Source organism: Zonotrichia leucophrys, chromosome 2 (assembly GCF_028769735.1).
Source record: "Zonotrichia leucophrys gambelii isolate GWCS_2022_RI chromosome 2, RI_Zleu_2.0, whole genome shotgun sequence".
Taxonomy (NCBI): domain Eukaryota; kingdom Metazoa; phylum Chordata; class Aves; order Passeriformes; family Passerellidae; genus Zonotrichia; species Zonotrichia leucophrys.
In genome coordinates this window covers 99,060,719-99,080,114 of record NC_088171.1, presented here as the reverse complement: position 1 = coordinate 99,080,114, position 19,396 = coordinate 99,060,719, and the positions used below count along the sequence as shown (strand labels likewise).

The 19,396-nt window shown below is 37.0% G+C and overlaps 1 protein-coding gene across 2 annotated transcripts in view; it reads left to right on the top strand.

Moving 5' to 3' along the window:
• Positions 1–19,396, top strand: part of CDH7 (cadherin 7) — an 84,995-nt gene that overhangs the window by 10,598 nt on the left and 55,001 nt on the right. The window lies entirely within an intron of this gene.

Below are 19,396 nucleotides of genomic sequence, written 5' to 3'. Positions count from 1 at the left end.
TCTGTTAGCTCAGAACAGCAACGCATTGCATTCTCGTAAGAATTCAAGGTTCCTGTTGCAATTTTCTTTAAGACCTCTGTATATTAGCACTGCTTGTTTAACAGAGTACAGTAATGAAACTGTCTCACCACCACTGATAGGAAGAAAATATTTATTCCTTATACTGGGTTTTAAAACAGAGGAACATAACAATGAGTATTCTTTTTTAAGAGTTAACAGGTAGTTCCAGAAAGGAAGTTCTGTATGTTATGTTGTTTGGTCCCTAAAACTCAGCACTACTGAAAGCAAGAGAGAAAGAATCAGGCGTCTGTGGGTGTGATGAGTGAAAAGGAGGGCATGTCTGCATTACTGCTTTTCTTTGACATTGCCTGGCTGGCAGGTTGTCACCTTGGGGGCCTCGCTGTCCTCTGTGCACAGCACAGCCTTGTGGCTTCACCTCGCCTGTGGTGGGCACGGGTCCAGGAGAGAGCCAGCCCTTTTACATCAAGGCATCCCAAATGGTTCTTTCTGAGCGCCCGTCGCTGCACATGGAGCACGCTGAGCACAGCTGTGAATCCGGGACTTAGCTCATTTACTGCCTTGTGCTAGTGGGTAATGCGCTGCCTTCAGCAATTATGCAGGGGAAAAAAAAAGCCCACAAAACAAAACCCCCTCTTGTGTTTCTCTGTAACATTTATGTGTAATCATCTTATTGAAAGGAAAACCCATTTTCTCGGTAATATCAGAATCAATAAATAGACTTTCTCATTAAAATACAGCAAATGCATAGAAAACAAGGGAGTGACAGCTTTTGGCACAACAGCACACTTACAGAAAAAGAGATGAAGTAATCTGAAATCCACTGCTTCAAATATACCAGTGCAATGAATTTCAGCTTACTTAATTCATCCTACTGAGACAAAACCTTGATGTTTGTGTTAATGCAGTTAAGCACTTAGAATTTAATCATGCCAACGGAATAATCAAGTTAAATAGGGAACTGCTTTCATGATTGCAGCTATCTTTGTATTTAGGTGCTTTTCTGAATTGGGACTGGTACTTTGCATTATTGAACCCTTAAGAGAGGTGAACTAGAATCATAAATGTCATCTTGTGGTGACGTTACAGTGGTCTTGAAAGTTTTGGTAAAGTTTTACATTAAGTAGCAGTATCCATTCTGATGCCACACAGCTGCTGGTTGCCTGTGTGGATTTGTCTTTTAGGCAAATTTGTCCTCAGGTTGGAGTTTCTCTTGTGGCTCTGGAAATGGCCTATTTGGCATCCTTTCCTATAGATAAAAAAAGAAGTGTGGCTTGCAAATTTGAATTTCTCTCCTGGAAAGGAAGCGTCTTGAAATACTTGAGTGAAGACTAGTTTTGATCTGTAGTAATTTTCATATTCAGTCGATTGCTATATTATGGCCAAAAATGCTGTGGTAGTGCTGTAGTACATGATATTTGCATGCATGTGGTTATTTTTAGCTTCACAGTCTGCTCTTTCCCGTCCTTTGCAAGAGTCCTAGCATTCACAAGCAGATATCTTCCAAAACACAACCTTTTTTTTTTTTTTCCCCTGAAACATTCTGTGCCCAGTCTGCTTTTGTATCAGCAGTATGAATTGTTGGCTCAGGAATTTGTACCAGCAATCCACTTTGTAGGAAAAGCAGATAAAAATTTTCACTTACAAAAAGAAGCCCGTCTTCCTGGAAACACAGTCCTTGCTGAGCATCTTGTAAGATAAGATGTGCCCAGTTCCTAACCTTTTCACTGTAGAGGCTTCTCACTGTGTGGCTCCTGAGGTGCAGTCATGACCGAAGCCACATTCCCACACAGGGGAGTAAAAAGGTGAATAAGTGAATTTCTTTCTGTGTCTTAATGTATTATGTGTAGCACCACTACAAGTGTGGCTGAAGTGAGCAGCAGTCACCTTCCTCCCCCTCTTCTATTAAAAACATTGTTGCTCTTGATTCAAATCCTTTGCAGGCAGGTAGGGACAGAGGAAACCGAGATTTGGATAGGAAGGATGGATTTTTTTTTCCTCTCTTTTTTTTTTTTCCCTTGGTAAGGAAGCTGCAGCAAGCAAAAAGCTCTCACTTTTCTCATCAAATGCAGTGGAAGCAGGAACCAGACTCTGCAGAGTGCTCTGCTTCTGGGGAGGCCAGCCCTGCCCTGCCTTACGTTCAGGATGCTTTGCAGGGTGCCAATCTTCGTGCACATCCAGGAAGGAGGGACCTTCCTCCAGCTTTTAAGGGCTGTGAGATAAAAAGGCTTCAGAAACACTCAAGCAAATGGAGCTGTAATGGGGAATGCTGTCTCCTTGCCACTATTCAATTTTACAAAGCCCTAGGCAATTCTGGTTGGACGGCAGCATTTGGGGGATGTTAGGGTTACATGGCAAATCATTCAAGAGTTGTGAAATACCAATGTTAATTCCATGTTCAGCACTAGCTCTGTCCTCCTGGGTGTCTGCCTGCTGACACTTTAATTACATGATCATGCTGGGTAAAATCCTATTCCTTGTAAATAATGTAGTAGGATTCCTATTCATCTCAGTAAAACAAGTCCTTCTCCTAATTTTTCAGTGTTTTCATGTTTGTTTAACAAGGCTTCATCTATACCTGAGCATCTCTACTGCAGCCTTCCTTCCTGATATCCTTTCTTCGTTTTCCTAAATGCATATGTATTTTTTTTATTAAGGCAGCAGGGCCTGTTTCTCATGTGACTCTGGAGAAACCTCTGGAGGAGTTCCATTAATTTCACTCTAATAGGAGTCAGAGGTGACAGAAGTTTGGTGCCTTTTTTTATTCTCTTCTTTTAAAATTTAGCTCCTTCCTCTCTATGATATAAATTTAATCATCTTGGATGTAATTTCGAGCACTTCTTGGGAGGTGCTTAGCACATAATCAGACTGAACCATATACAGTTCTTTTCTGTGGGTCAGCACAGCACATGTTATGTTCACTTGAAGGAGTGAAGCATTTAACTGTTTAACACATTAAACTGTTTGGATAGGCACTGTTCTCCTCCAGACATGCCACGTAGGAGGTGAGGCAGTTAACTGTGATGCTTATTGAGCTAGAAGCATAGCTGGCTTCTGTTTTCTGGAAAATGTTTACTACTGCTTGGTAATATGTTTTTGTAAAATACCTTACTCTATATTTTCCTTGTAAATTATGGTAATGGAATCTGTTTGGAAAAAAAAATAGTATAGAGCAGTTTTAAGTGAAACATAAACACCTAAAATTAGGAAAAAATTTGTTGAATATTCTGTTATGTTGAATATTTGAAAAGTTGCATACAGTCTTGTAATTGAAGTTTCCATGGGTATACATTGGCAAAAAGGGTTATAGTAAAAGTAGAACTTGAACGTTTTGTTGGTCCTTTTTTGGTTTTGTTACATAACTATCAGACATCCAGGTTTTGGAGGTTTTTTGGTCTGATGGGTTGGGATTTTTTTATTATTATTTGTTTTAATCTGTTTTCTGCTGCAAGAGTATCAGTCTCATCAAAGCCATTATAATGACACAAAATCTCTGCCAGTAATAATTTCATTTTTCTTATTAGAAAATTTAGAAAATCCCAAACAAACAAAAGAAGCCACAAATAAACCTGAAGAAGCGAAAAAGGTCTTTGAATTCCGTGTGAGATGCTGATTGATAGCTGGCTTCACTGTTTTCTTTAGGATCCAAACCAACTCTCCTTTTCCAATGGCTCTAAATTTAGGTATAGGTAAAGGGCCATTTCAAGCTTTTTGCGGAATTGAACTCTTCCCTTGAGATCTCACTAACATATGAAGGATGGAAAATAAAACCTGGAGACTTTTGACCAAGCACAAACCCAATAAATTAGTATGTAACTTTGAGAGGCTCATTGGCAATTCTCAAAAATAATGCTTTGAACTCATAAAATGCCCTGAGTGTTGTTTTTTATTTATAATGTAAGAGAAAGTAAAGCGTAAGTCCTAATCTGCATTTTCTATATTGTAAAAGCAAGAAAAGGTTAAATGAGTGAACTAAGAGCCCATGGTTTCCTAGATCTCAGAGTCATTGCCTTTGAACACAATTTTACCTGCCTCTTCTGACTGTTTTAAGGTAAATAAACCTGTTGGATTCTATTTGGACAAAAGCGCATAAAAACTAATATTTGCGTTATTATTTCCTAGAGTAGTACAGAATGAGATGCATGTAAAATAAGAAATGAAGTTGAACTTTTCCTAAAAAATTATGTCATATAAGAGAATTTTCAAGTTCTACAAGTTTTAAGAGAACTTACAGGAAGGATGGGTTTTTAAAGCACCCATATAACAAGTTTATGTTATTATTAGAATAGAGAGTGGGTAGTTTTTTTCCCAGTCTCTTCATTTTGGAGGAAAGGATGCTGGATAGGAGAGGATACTGGGGTTTTAGATTAGTGCTTTGTTTTTCAAAGGTGCTGGTGAATATTTCAATAAGGTGATAGAATTACTCACATACTATATTTATCTGTGATGTGACCTTGTCTCAGGCCATACAGATGCAGTCAGCAGTAGGGCTCTTTTCATAGAATCACAGCCTGACAGTTTCAGATGTGGCTGACGAATTTTGACTGAGTTGGATAATAAGTGTCTTTGCTAAAATATTTTAAGGCAGGTGCTGCCCCCTCAGTCAAACTAGACTGAACTGTGGGAATATTACTGGCATTTAGGGAAATGGAGAGGACATGGGGTGATGTTACAAAGGCTAAATATAGGTAAAAAGGACTGGGCTGACTCACTTGCACATAGTGAAGAAGGAGATTAGTCAGGTGCAATTCCCTGGAGGGATCTGACCCTCCTGCTGCTTCTAGAGGCATCCAGAGGGACTAAGGCTCTCTGCTCAGCTTCAGTCTGGTTTGATTTTTTTCTCTAAGCATCCTGTGCAATGTAAATGCTCATGCCTGTTCTGCAAGTAAGCTCCTGGTTGAGAGTACCCATAGCTCTGCAGATTTTTGTTCATTTTCCACCCCAAGAAGTTTTGGAAAAAAAACCCTATTCATACACACCAAATTCAGAGCAGCTATTTTTCATCTGTCTTTGTGGCCTCTGTGTGGAAAACAGACAGCATAATAACTCAGAAAGAAAATTCCACTTTGTAATATTTTTTTCTCACTTTCTATTTGTGTTGTCTTTACTTTTATCATAATCTTTGAAGCACTGTTGTTTTATAAACTCCCAGAAGACCATTTATGGAAGGGAAAAAGAAAATCTGCTGTATTTCTGATATTTATCCATCTCAGGAACTCTTTGCTTTTCTGTGTTATGAAAATTGATAACAGTTGACCTTTTAAGTAAAATGGGACAAACCATTCTTGTCAAGTATTTTCCTACCACAAGTGCTGCAAGTGGAATGAATGAACAGACAAAATAATTAAGTCCTGCTTACTGGCTCTATGCATTGAATAGGTCTTGGGGAAGTGATGCTTCAGTTGTACTGCTCATGTATGACTTTACTATTTCAACTTGTTCTGCCCAGTCCCAGTATCATGCACTTTTCTTCACTGGGTAGTCAGTGTGGGCTTTGTGTGCTATTTCCGTGCTATAATTTATGTGGATTACCCTGAATAACTGAGAGATGACTGACAATCCAAATGTTCCCTCCTTAGCATGCAGGGCTAAAGTGTCTCTGGGGACAATGGTGAGATTAAGGCACACAGGAAGAATTATCCAAAAGAATAACCTAAAATCTGCTGCCTTTTCCTGGTTGATTTTATCAGCCTGAACAGCTACACTGTAATTTCTTCTCTCCCTTTTTACTGGAAGTCCTCTTCTCTCATAGCTGAATGGATACTAGAGAAGTTTTTATGCCAGGGATTTAAAGTGATGACAATTTCACAAGCCCAAGCACTAAAAGACAATTTATAAGTAATTTCATTATTAAAAGTGATAATAGAGTTGAGAGACTTATGGTTGGATACTGAACCAGAACATGTAGCTTTTTGATCTCTTTCTATAATATAGAACATTGATCCTTAACATGTACCATTACAGAAGAGGAAGGTTAGTGAAGGTGATGACAACATCAGTAAATTAGGTAGCCCTCATGGCAATTTTTCGTTCAATGGCACAGCCATGCTATTTATGTAATCCTGTAATACCATTCCTGTATTTCAGCAGAGTGAGAGGCTCTACCTGCAGTGCACTGCTCTGGATGTCTTTTGGGCATTATTTAAAACTAAATTTTATGAGTCTCTGACAAAACAGAAAAGCAATGGTAAAAGCTAATTTTGCACTTATATGTAGATGAGAGGCTCCTGTATGCTTGGCTGGTTATCAGAAAATGCCTTATCTTCAGGAAAGAATGAGATTTGAAGCTCTGATGTCAGTCAAGCTGATGCTGCTTCAGCTGACATTCCTTCTCCTTTTTGTCTTCAGAGAATGTACTTGGTCCCTTAGTTCTTGTTATTGGCTGTCATCCAGCATCCAGTTTTATGTCCATCCTCGTGTCTCACAGTTCTGTGCTAATGGCATTAGAAATACAGCACTGTAAAACCGTGGCTATCTGGGACTGTGAGTATTTGTATTGTTCTAAGACGAAGGAAGTCCATTCATGAATTATTTTCCTATCTAAAATGCAAGTAAACACAACCCCTGCTCTGAGGCAGTGGTCTTGTTAGGTGAGAAGTAATAGCAGATTAAGAAGCAGTGACAGAATTCAGAGAACTACAGTTTGAAAATAGTTTGAGAACAGTGGGTCACTAGTGTTCTTTTCGATGAAGATAGAATATTTCTTTTCTGAAAATGAGACTCATGCAACCTTTTAAAACATTATGAACATATAATTGAGAGCCCTTTCCTGCCTTTACTTCCTAGTATTTATAGATGACAATTTTTTTGAAACTTTTAAGTGCAGATCTGTTTAATATCTATGTTAGTACAAGGCTACGTCTTCTTTCAGACGTGTAAAGATAAAGGATGTTTTCCAATTGCTTTCAAAATATCAGACTGCATATGCTTTATAGTTTTACATCTTGTAGCCTGCTGTCACGCTACCTTTTTCATGTTGCCTTTTTCACTTATACATCTTCTGTTAGCCATAAGTGTCTGTCTGCAGACTCATTGGGCATTCATTTCATGTATTAAGTATTTTCCATGTGTCACCATCTTAAAGTGCTGCCAGGACTGTTGCTGCCTTGCCATAACTCTACTGCTGAATTTCTTCTTTGCTTCACATTTGTTTTTAAATATTATACTGCATTTCTTAATTTCCTGGCTCCTCTTTTTTTTCCCTCCAATAATCACATAATAAAACAGCACCTGTGCACATATGTCAGTGTTTCAGTGCTAACTTCAACCACTTAAAGGGAGAACCTGGGACAATATATTAAAGGATTCTGAAAAAAAAATCAGGGAATGGTTCCTTTGCATGCAATAAACTGGCTTTTACATAAATGCACTGATGATAAGTACTGGAAATCTTTTCAGTGTTATCTTATTATCTCGAAACTGTGCATTTCCTTGGAAGAGATAACTGAGCAAAGTGCTAATGGTGGAACTGCTGAGAGAAGAAAGATGTTAATACACTAAGTTGCTCAGTTCTTTTAGAATAACTATTAGTTACCTTATGCTATCAGCATCTTCTCTGTCACTTTTGCACTGGAAGAGGTTATAGGAAGGAGAATTAGCCAGTTAAAAATAGGCATGGGGGTTGTTTACTTGATATATAAATAAATGTTATGAACACCTAACTATAATTCATTTGAGCTCAATGCATAAATGGGAACCCTTTTAACCTTTCCAGGCAAGTGTAAACTTAGCCAATGAAGAAGCTCATTGGCAACAGATGCCTATCACCAAAATCAGTAAATAGGTTCATAAAGTTGAAGAATATATTTAATATTATTTCTTCCAGATGTTCTTGAAAAAAAAAATACTACCATTAACAGTTCTGTCAGTGTAAAAATATTTGGTGATGTTACAGCCCTGTGCTGTTGCAAAAGTAATATTGTTATTTATGTAGGTGTAAGGCACATAGTATGGGAGTAGCACACTACAATTCATAAACATAGCTAAGAATAAACCTTATTTTTTCTTCCAGATAAATAGGAATGCCAAGAGAGATATAGCTCTTTTGCATACAGAAGTTCATGTGCCATTACTCATGTACCAGGAAACACAAAATATGCCTTGCTGACTTGGTCTCAAGCTGTCTTTTTCAGAGTCCTCCCCTGGGAGAAGAAGCTAATTCTAAACATTCAAGAAGAAGGCTAAAATTTTTTTAATATGTTTTGATTATTAAATTATACTGTTCATAGAGTAACTGAAGATTTAGTCCAAAATCTTCAAATCAGTTTTATTCACACTTGGAGACCATTTGAGAGTATTAATGTTGCAATACAAATATCTGGTCATTTCAAAATTGAATATTTAACTGATATTTTATTCTGTAAGTTAGTGAAAGAGGAATACTGAAGATTGGTTTGCAACATATATGAACATATTCCACATTTTGTGAGTGAAGAAATAGTGGCTTCCATTCATACAGTACTCTAATGTTCCTATAGCAGCAAAGGGGTTTATTGTGACATTGTGTGCGGGTCAAAAGGTATATGCTAAGAATAACAAAGGACACTATTACATAGTAAATGTTTTACCTACAACACAGAAAATTCTTAGGCCCTCTCTGAGTAGAAAGAAAGAAATTTAATGTAATTTTCTAGGTGATGTAAGATTTTTCTGCATGATTTCCACAAAACATTGCCAGAGTCATACTGTTTCATTTAGTTTTTCTGTTTCTGTAAATCATGAGAAATTACCTTAGGGTTTAACAAGACATGCAATTCTGTTGCTGTGGAGTATGTGTGAGAAGAATTGAACCCAGAAAGTTGTTTTTCATTTGAAATGCTTCCAAAATATGGAAAATCTGGTAGTTGGATTGTTCATGTGTAAGGATGATAAGCTGCTTAAGCACTTCATACTGAGGTACCAAATTGTTACCCTGCTGACTAGGCAATCAGGCAATTCATTTTCCTTACAAGGTAGGCAGGTGCTGTATTACGTGAATTTTACCTTGTTATTCTGTAACAATGAAAAGTTTCTAGACACAGCTGGGAAAAGCAGATGGTCATTTCTTAAGTTTCCATAATCATGGTATAAACGTAATGCCATAAATTAGCAAAATACTTAACTTGTCTTTCTTACACAATCTATACACATTATATGGGCAGAGCAGGCATTTGGAAAAGTGCTTGGCATGTTTTTACGTTTCTTTTTAAACTGGCAGGGCTGTAATTCTAAATAGTCTACATATTAAATCTGCTTAAATAATTCCACTTGCTCCTGGATGTTCATATTCTTATTGTATATGCAGAGTGTTATCCTTCCCACCATCTTTCACCCTTTAGCACTTAGCTGTTGCTTAACCAAGCAATACTTTTAAAAGGTTTTCCTTTTGAGTCTATACTGTAGTCTTGTGTTCATCCATACTGCTCTTTCATTCATCCCCTCCTTTTTTGAATATCTTTTTGACAGTGAAAAGCTGTGAACAAAAGCACTCTATTGTTGCTTCATCTAAACAGGAAATAAGCCAAGTGAGACTGTTACTTCCTTTCTCATTGTAAGATTCAAATTGCACTATTCATGTTTGTTTCTTTCTTTACAAATTCATGCCCACTACCATGCTGAGAATCTTAAAGCCTTATTGCTTTTCTGGGTTTTTTTATCTTTATGCTGAATCAAGCATACTTCTGAGCAAGTATCAGTCCCAAAGCAATGGAAATAATAGTTGTTTGAAACATGAACCATGTTAAACAAGGTTTTATGGAGCAAACATGCAGGAATTAGAATGATAGCACTGATGAAGCATATACACAAGTGGGTATCTATGTCTAGGAAGCAATGGAGGGACCTCACATTGAGGAATAGTTCCTGCTTGTGCTGACACATTTATTTAATTTAGATTTATCTTAAAATTCAAGGAAAATATAAAAATTCTAGCTTATATTGGTTTTAGTTTGGGAAAATAGAGATTGAAAAAGTTAAAGAGAAGAAAAAGTAGGCCAAAGATTAAGTGTGAGATGGGAAGGGACATGATGAAGCATTTTACTTGGTTTTTATCACTCTAGAGCCTGATGTAAAACTGAAATCAATGAGAAAATAAATTTAGATTAAGGTATAACAGTCTAATCACAGAATGGCTCAGGTTAGAAGAGAACACAGTGGGTTGTCTGGTCCAACCTCCCTGGTCAAGCAGGATCATCTCAGAGCACATGTCAAAGGATTGTATCCAGACAGCTCTTGAATATTTTCAGTGAGGGAGATTCCACAACTCCTTGGGTAGCCCATTCCAGTGTGTGGTCACCTGCACAATAAAAACATTCTTCCTTGTGTTCAGATGGACCTTTCTGTGATTCCGTCTCTGCTTGTTCTGTCTTGTTCTATTGCTTGGTGAAGAGTCTGGCTCCATCTTCTTGGCATCTCTCTTCAAAATCTTCTAGACATTGGTGAGCACCCCTTTCAGTCATCTCTGCTTGAGGCTGAACAGGCCCAGTTCCCTCAGCCTGTCCTTGAAGAAAGAAGCTCCAGTACCCTAGGCATCTTTGTTGCCTTCTCTTCGACCTGTTCCAGGAGCTCCATGGAGCTCTCTCTTGTACAGAGGAGTCCAGAACTGGACCCAGCACTCCAGATGTGCCTCACCTGGGCTAAGTAAAGGGGCAGGATCACCTTTCTTGACCAGCTGGCAATGCTGTTCCTAATGCACCCTGGGATCCCACTGGCTTTCTTGGCCACAAGAACACACTGGCCCTTGGACATTTTGCTGTCTACCAGGACCCCTGGGTCCTTCTCCAAAGAGCTGCCTTCCAGCAGGTCACCCCCTGTCTGTCCTGGTGCATGGGGTTATTCTTCTCCAGGGGCAGGACCCTGCACTTGCCTTTTTTGAATTAGAGACAGTTCCTCTCTGTTAATCTCTCCCACCTGTCGAGATCCCTCAGAAGGGCTGTCCAGCCTTCTAGGATATTAGCCAGTCCTCCCGGCTTTGTGTCATCACTGAACTTACTGAGGAGACAACTGCCCTTCCATCCAAGCCATTGATCAACAAGTTAAATACTGGGCATAGTTTTGAACCTTGGGAGACACCACTAATGACAGGCCTCCAGGTACACCCTGTGCCACTGACTGCAGCTCTCTGGTTCAGCCAGTTCTCAGTCATCCTCACTGTGCACTCATTCAACCCACACCTCCTGAATTTGCCTGTGAAGATGTTGAGAGATACCGTGCTGAAAACCTTGCTGAAGTCAAAGTAGAAAATATCTACTGCCCCCATCCCTCCAAGCAGTTTCATTACGAAAGGCAATCAGGTTGGTCCAGTGTGAATTAGCATTAATGAATCCATGCTGACTACTCCTGATCCCCTTGTTATCATCCACATGGATAGAGATGGTCTTTTGAATGAGGACAGGGATTGAGGTGAGGATCACCTTAAGTGTAGGTCTTGATTCCCTACGCTCTTTGCTAAAGAAGCTACATGCATCTGTATGAATCACACATCGGTTTAGGTCACCTCAATCCACCCCATGGGTTCTAGAAAGCAGACCTGACATGGTTATGTTAGCACAGATGGAGAAGGAGGGCAGGTGGCCAGGTTTTAGAAATATACAGGGGAGTAGGTCTGTTAACTAGTAGATGTATTTGAAAGAGATAAAAAAAGTAAGTAAAGTTCATTTTTAATCAAAAGAGGAAAATGCTGTGTGCAGCAAGGTAATCTGTGATGCAAGACATCAAAAGCAAATATCATCAAGACAAAAACCTAGTAGAACAAGTTTTTATGCTTCTTTAATGAGACTAAGGAAGCAATGAATAGAAAATGAAAGATGCAAATATTTCTTATAAAACATTACGGAAAGGGCTGGAGAATTTGGAATTTGTTAAAAAAAAAAAAAAAGCCTAAAACATGAACAGCAGAGTGCCGAACAGCCCAGGACAAGACAGAATAGCATTCTATACATAGAGGTTCCAAGAATTACTGGGGCAAGATAAAGCATGGGTAAGTAAAAAACAACATGAAGATCTGGAGGAGTCCAAGCAAGTATGAGCTCTCAGCAGACGGATGGAAGGATGCAAATATGTGCAGCTGTCAGGGAAGTAACTGGACCATGTCCAGACTGTTTCCAAATCAAGAGCCAAAAATCAAAATGATGAGTTCTCTGGTCTACCATTTAAGAAGGCAGCTCACACCTTACAAAGCAATTTTTTCTTGGGTGCTAAAGGGATGAAATAATGTCATCCATGGTTTTCAGAACTTTAGTAGACACCTTTCCTTCTAGACTGGTATTTTGACATTGATCATTTCATGTAACTATATTTCCTCCCATCTGTTTTCAGGCTGCATGAGATTTTTTTCATGCAGACTAATTTCAGTGTCCTGTCAAAATTAGACGCTGTTCCACACTATCTAAGTCACAGTATCACATTCAACAATTTCCATTCATCTCTTATTTTACTAAGCAGAGATGGGTAGACAATGATGGTCCATTCTGCTAGTCTATTGACAAAGTCATCTTTCTGGATTTTTGGGTTTTTTGGCAATTTTACTTCTAGTAGCACAAAGTGAAGTCAATGATTGCCTTATGTGTGGGATGATACAGACTGAAGGCCCAGGTGCTTTGTCAGGCTTCCAAAATACCTGCCAAGCAGAAAATTAGACTGTGAGGAAGATGGAAAGATTAAGACGTCCACCCTGATGACAGATCCTTCTGTTTTAAGGATATAAGGGTCTGTATCTATATACGGTATTAAAAAGGGAAGATATTTACTTTTCCTTCTGAAATTATGTTGTCATATGTGTTTTAGACAGTGGCCAGTCTTCCAGTTCTGATTCTTTGATGCATGCTTTGTATTATACTTAAAATGCAAATACCATTTCGTAACACAGTTTGAGGCTTTAGCAGGATGTGCTAACAATTATTGTCTCAGATTATATTTTTTGGAAAATTACTTTGTAAAATAATTAGCAGGATAAAGGGGAGACTTTAACCTTCAAGGTTAGAAGAGTTAAATTTATTAGTGACCAAAATGATCTGCGGTATCACAAATTTTGCTGGAATCAAACATTCCTGTACGTGTAAATGACTTTTACTGATAAGAGAACTTCAGCAGAAATCGTATGTGTGACATTGTAGAGAGTCATGGAGTGAAACCAGATGCTTTTTCTTCCATAGTAACTTGAATCTGGTGAAAATATGGATACAACTGAGGATGAGCACTATGTTCAGTGTATGCTCAAAATCAAAATGCATCTTTGGTTTACAATAGAACTAGTGCAATAAAATAAGGTAGATTTTCTTAAACATTAAAGGTACTATTTAATAATGTTTGGTAGAAGACAACATCACTTTATAAATGATGTCTTGTAAGGCAAGGTAAGAATTTTTCTTTATGTATTCCTGAAGTTGTATGTCTCAGTAATCAATAGGCCCTCCCTGATATTTTCCTGTAAGTTTGGGCTCAACAAAAGCATTGCTAAATCTTTTATCTCAGTATCTAAATACCTTCAGGGTGGAGTGTCAGAAAAAGCAGTAGATTGTCACATGGCAAAGGCTGCTCAGGGCCCTGAGTCTTCACGTAGGCCTGGAAACTCATACAAACAATATGATGGTTTAATATGTGTCTGATGGTTTACAGACTAGCAGAAAATTTGCTCTTAAAAGAGACTGCATAAAATTATACTGTGTTACCCAGTAGATGAATTCTATGTGTGAGTCACACCCGCCTGTTCCAGTGACAATTTTTTTCTCACTTATTATTGCCATTAGTCCTGCTGAGCTAACACAGCTGAGAGACTCCAAACTGAGTGTCATCCTCAGACTTGTTTGTTATGTTTCACTGACTTGCACCTGCAAAATCCTATTGTAAGCTATGGGGCCCTACATTTTTGAAATTAGAACAGAATCTGAAGATAGCTTGCTTTTTTAACCAGGGCAAAGACTCTACCAAGAGTGCAGTATGAACAGCCTGCATATGACCTGTCCACTGGGTCTGAAATGCAAGACAAGGAAAGGAATTGCTGGTTTAATGCTATTACTTTTTATCATGATGCATACTAATAGAAGGTCTTTTACTGTCCCAATGCATTTTTTAAATTATTAAATTGGCTTGGTTGATTAATTAGTTTTGTTTTTTACCAGTTAATATTGAATTCACTAGATTTGCTGGTGCGCTACCATCCTTCCACTTGTACCACTATTTTTGTGTATATATGGACACAAAAGCATGGTTTTATAAGTGAACTGGCATGCTTTACCTTTGCCAAAATTTATTACAGAATTTAATAATGTATTCTAATTTCTTTAGTCTTTTATATAGGCAACGGTTTTACCTTCTAGTCTTCTACAAGTTTTAAAAGTAGCTGCAGAGCAAACTGAAGGGTATTCCTTATCATGAGCTGTCAGTGAACACTGACCACCAGTGATTGATGACTTCTGTGAACAGCAAGCTTTAGAGTTTCTCATGTATTCTTCACTGAAAACAAATTTTCAAAAATCTCTGAACAATTTCGTTGCCTTCTCATGAATTTTATTGGGCAAATATGAATAGAGATTAATGGAGAGCAGAAAAGTGGAAGAAGTGATGAAAAGGATGTATGTAAGAAAAAAATTTGCCTGCTACAAACTCCCAGAAGAGCAGGGGGTACTATTGGACAATGAATTCAACAGATTGGAATATGTGGTAAAAGTGTGGCTGAAGAAACACAGCGACCTTTGAACTTGTATATAAACTAGAGACAGGCAGAGAATATAAATTCTATTAGTGAATCACTAGTAAGATTAGGAAATAGAACTTTCTGTCCACTTCAGAAAGTTTGATTTTAGTGATTTGAAGTGTGTAGATATTTCATTAATTTGACTAATCTGCTTGTGACTTTTCTTTGCAGAAGCTCTTATTTGTGTTATTTTCACAAGGAGACTTTCAGCTATTTGTGAACAACATAACTATTTACTAAAATGCTGTTGTGTTTATATGACAACTTGTGTAGTTTTGAAGGGACAATTTACAGCAAAATAGCATAAATAAGATATTTTCATGTGCAGAAGCAATTAATATTAATTAATATTTACTGAAAATACCATTTTTCTTTTAACAAGTATAAAAGTTTGGCGCTAAAGTATAAAAGTTTGGCACCATCTATTAGTGTAGAAGGCTCAGAGGCCAATTAATAGGGATATAATTAATTATTTTTCCCCTTAAAGCTACAGGATCCTCAATTAATAGAAATTGTACCTTTCTTTCAGTGCACGGAGCTGTGCTGATTTACACCAAGCTTTATAGAGCTTCCCTAAGGGGACTTCCTTAAATGAAATGCTCATTTTAATGGACCACACAGAAGGTATGAGACAAGAGTGGAAATGCCTTGAGTATAAAGTTCTGAACATTACAATTGGTGACAGAAGGCCTATCAATGAGACAGTAATCCTATAAAAATACAAAAAGATCAGATTGTTTGTCGAATTAGACTTGCTTTAATATGGATGCATGCAAGGGAGCTGGAAACTTTGCATCTGTTTTGTATACAAAGTGATTAGATTGTGATCACTTAGTCCAAGAGGATAGAAATGATGCACAATTTTGCCAGGATGAGACATGCAAATTGGATCAATTAAGCTTTGAGAGCGCTCAGACAATCTGGTAGAGAAGTTTACATGCTGTGTCAAGTGAAACTTAGCAAAGATCAGTCCTGGATGCTGGGGGCAAGTATTATAGTGATTTAAACTCTAATCTTTAAGAGTAATACATTGTTTTCAGATTTAGTTATAAAATGGATCAGATACTATAATGAAACAATCAGATACTGTAATAAGAGATCCCTTATGGAGATGCTTGGTGGTACACCAGAAGTATGACAGAGAAAATAGTAGCAGTCATTTGAGTTGCAACATTTGAGGTAGAGGTGAGTAAATTCAGATGACTGATCTTGTTTGCAGAAAACAGAATGCACAATTCTAGTAACTCCTGTACCTTCGTGTTCACCACAATGTTTCAGAAGCAGGGAGTATTCTCATAAGTGGCTCACTGTGTGCCCTATTTTCGTTGAACAAAAGCCCTCTCCAAAGGGGTCAAGAAGAAAATGATCATTAGGTAAGAGTGCTGTAATTTCTTCAGAGACCATGTAAGAATTTGAATTATGCACCTGTTTCAATGTCCTTTACAGTGTTCAAAGGACATGTTGTTTTAGATAATCAGAGGGGTCTCTATGGAAATTGAAAATTCTCAATATATGTGAAATACTAAAAGCCTCAGAAATCAATTTTGAAAGAAGACACTAAAATTTTCACTAGAATCCAAATAGCTTACAGAATTAGAAACAGGTGTGCATAATTTGAATTTTAAGGTAGATTCAGCAAGTGTATATGAACAGTGTAAAATAACACCTTCCATTTCACTATTTTCTCAGAATTTGTTTATTAGTGGCACATACATTGCCTGTATCACCAGCATTTAATGGCAATCAGATATACAGTAAGAATATGTAATGGTGAAAACAGATGAAAAAAATCTCAGCATCATCATTGTATATGGCAAATCTCATATCCTTGTTTGTTTGGTTTTTTAAAATACAAGTGAAGTTCAGTCTTACCTCATAAATATCTTCTCATCATCTGAAATGGCAACATATGATTTAAGGAAACAAGGTATAATGACTGCAGAGAAATTTGATGAGATTTTCTTTGTTAAAAGCTTGTTGTAAACACCAGCATAGAAAAAGGCACTAGGAGAGCACTGCCTTTTACATAGAACTGTTAAAATCCTTCTAAGCTGGGAGGATTTACAATTAACCTAGTATTGTTCATGTTAAGGCAGTTTTTATAGGTTTGAATAAGGCATTATCCTCCCCCTCAAATATTTTCTGAAAAACAAGTGGAAAACCTGGGCATTAAAAGCATTTATTTCCCAGCACTTAATCCTGTGAAGTTTAAACGCCTGTCAAGATATGAATTACTATCTTGAGATCAGCTGAAAATCCTTGCGGGCCTGCAAGTTTGAATGGTTAAAAAAAAAAAAAAAAAAAAGCTAGGGAGAAATCAAAGTTCTTAAAGTATCTATCCACAAAAGATCACTTTAAATGATCTGATTAGTTTCAAGCAAGTGTCCATATTTACTGTGCATACTCTGCTTCAGCTTGTTCTGAATACTGAGCAGCTACTGTGTGAATTTATGTAAGGAAATCTCTTAAGCTTTCAGTGCTGCTTCTTATAATTAGGCATATGTGACACACATGTTCATTAAAGCAACCTTCCTCTTAGAGCAGGGGTTAAGGGGCTGTTTCAGAAAGATACTTAAACATATGCTTAGTACCAGCTCTCATGACTGTTAAGCAAGTCCTGACATGATCCACATGGATAAGGATGATTTCCTAACTTAGAAAATTCTAAACCAGGTTTAATGTGGTGTTAGCGCCAGGTTAAATTTCTCCAGATTTTGAAGCCAATTTTAAACAATGAGCTGTGAATTACAAGCCAATATATATATGGGTGGATGGATGGACTTGAGAAATATTTTTGGGTAAAATTCAATATGATAAGCTACCTTCAGTGAAATACATGATAGTAGGGGAAAGAAAATAAAATTTTCCTCTAGTCTGCTGAAAAAGAGAGTGCTTTATTTGTCATTCAGTGTTTTACCTTTACTTTTATATTTACTGCAGAGTTAGACATGGGTCACAGCAGTTAATGGAAAGCATTAACAGAAATATTAGGGTGTTTATCAAGCCAGACTCTAAAAGAGATTGTAAATGAAATGTAAACACACTAGCAACAGTAACCTGTGGTTTATGATTAAAAATTAACCAAGAGATTATTTTGCTCTTTTTTACCTGAACTCATTTTACAACACAAGTGTCTACATGAAGGTATCTAATACTCTCCACTTTATTTGGCTATGTACTGGTTTTTCATCTTACATTGTCATACTAGCAGGGAAACGATAATGCTTTACTATAGATATTCATTCCTGCTCTTTTCATATGCAACAATTCACTCATTTTAAAATGCTATAGTAAAATTTTGTGTTTAAATTCTCTGTTACTGACTTTTCTCCTTGACCCACTGTCAGTTCTGGGCACTTGTGACTTTCTCCACAACATGCCTTCCAAGGTACTAATTATATCCAATGTGGGCATTGTGTCAAAATTCTAATTTTGCTCTTTGGGTCTAGGAGTAGTCCCATTGATTTTAGTGAGAAGATCTATGGATTAGTTTGTGAAAATGCTTTGGGAAATACCTGGATGGTGTGAAATATTTTATAACATATAACCAATTTGTTCATATGGAGAATTGTCAATTTAAATTGGACTCTATATCTTCCTGAAAGTCAGCATCAAGTATTGCATTCAAACATACAGAATTTTATAAAGAAAGACAATAGGAATTTAGTTTTTTAAGAAGAAAACTCAATAACAAGCACTGTTACTCTGACATTTGTACTCTCATTTTTGTTAAAAATTAAAATTTGTATTTAGACCAACATGTAAATTCTGTTTTGTTCCGATAGGTTCTTTAAATATTGGTTAACAAGTCCATAGTTGTTTTCAGGAAATTAAAGATTAGTGAGTATGTGGACCGAGTTAACTACAATTTTTCTGTATTGCAAGTCTTTAATCATTAAAATGATCAGATCATACTCTCTTATGTAGTCCAGTACGTTATAAACTTCTCCAGACACTTAACCCTAGTTACTGACACTGCTTTACAGTTAGGTATTTTACCCTTGTCTTCCAGTCTCTCAGTGTGTCAGCACTTCCAACTAACACACAAGGTAAGATTATGAGTCGATCTTTAGTAGCATTAAACTTTCAAAAGCAAATTAAATGTGAGGAATTGATACAACATAAAACCAAAACAAAAGCAAATGAAGAAAGCTCTGCACCCTCTGGGTGTCTATTCCTTGGTACTAATGTTCTTTGGAAGCAGGTTCCTATGAGAAAAATCATTATCAACGAAGCAATGCTGCAAGCTATTTTGGATAGTTGAAGCAGAAAGAGGATAATCACTCTAAACTATAGATCAGTAGTTTGACAAAGAAGAGACAGTATGGGAGGTATAATTTCCAAGCTAAAATAAATACATTCAGTATAAGTACATATCTCAGAAAATACTGTAATAGCAAATGAATTTTTGTTTGTAAATTTGGTATTATTGATATGATAGTGAAACAAGAAGTGTGTATGATTATTTTTCCTGTGCAGTGCTGTTACAGATGATTTTATAGATTACTGAGTTAGAGATGAAAAAATAGATCCTCTAATGTGCTCTCATTTTCCATGGTTGAAATCCTAGTCCCAAAATATTATGGCTGAGTAGAAAAAGCATTATGGGAGAAACAAATTTCCAATTGCCATATTTGTATTCTGATGTCTTATTTCTGTTTTCAAGGAGAGATAAAAAAGTAAAAGCATTAATTTTTCATTATTGAA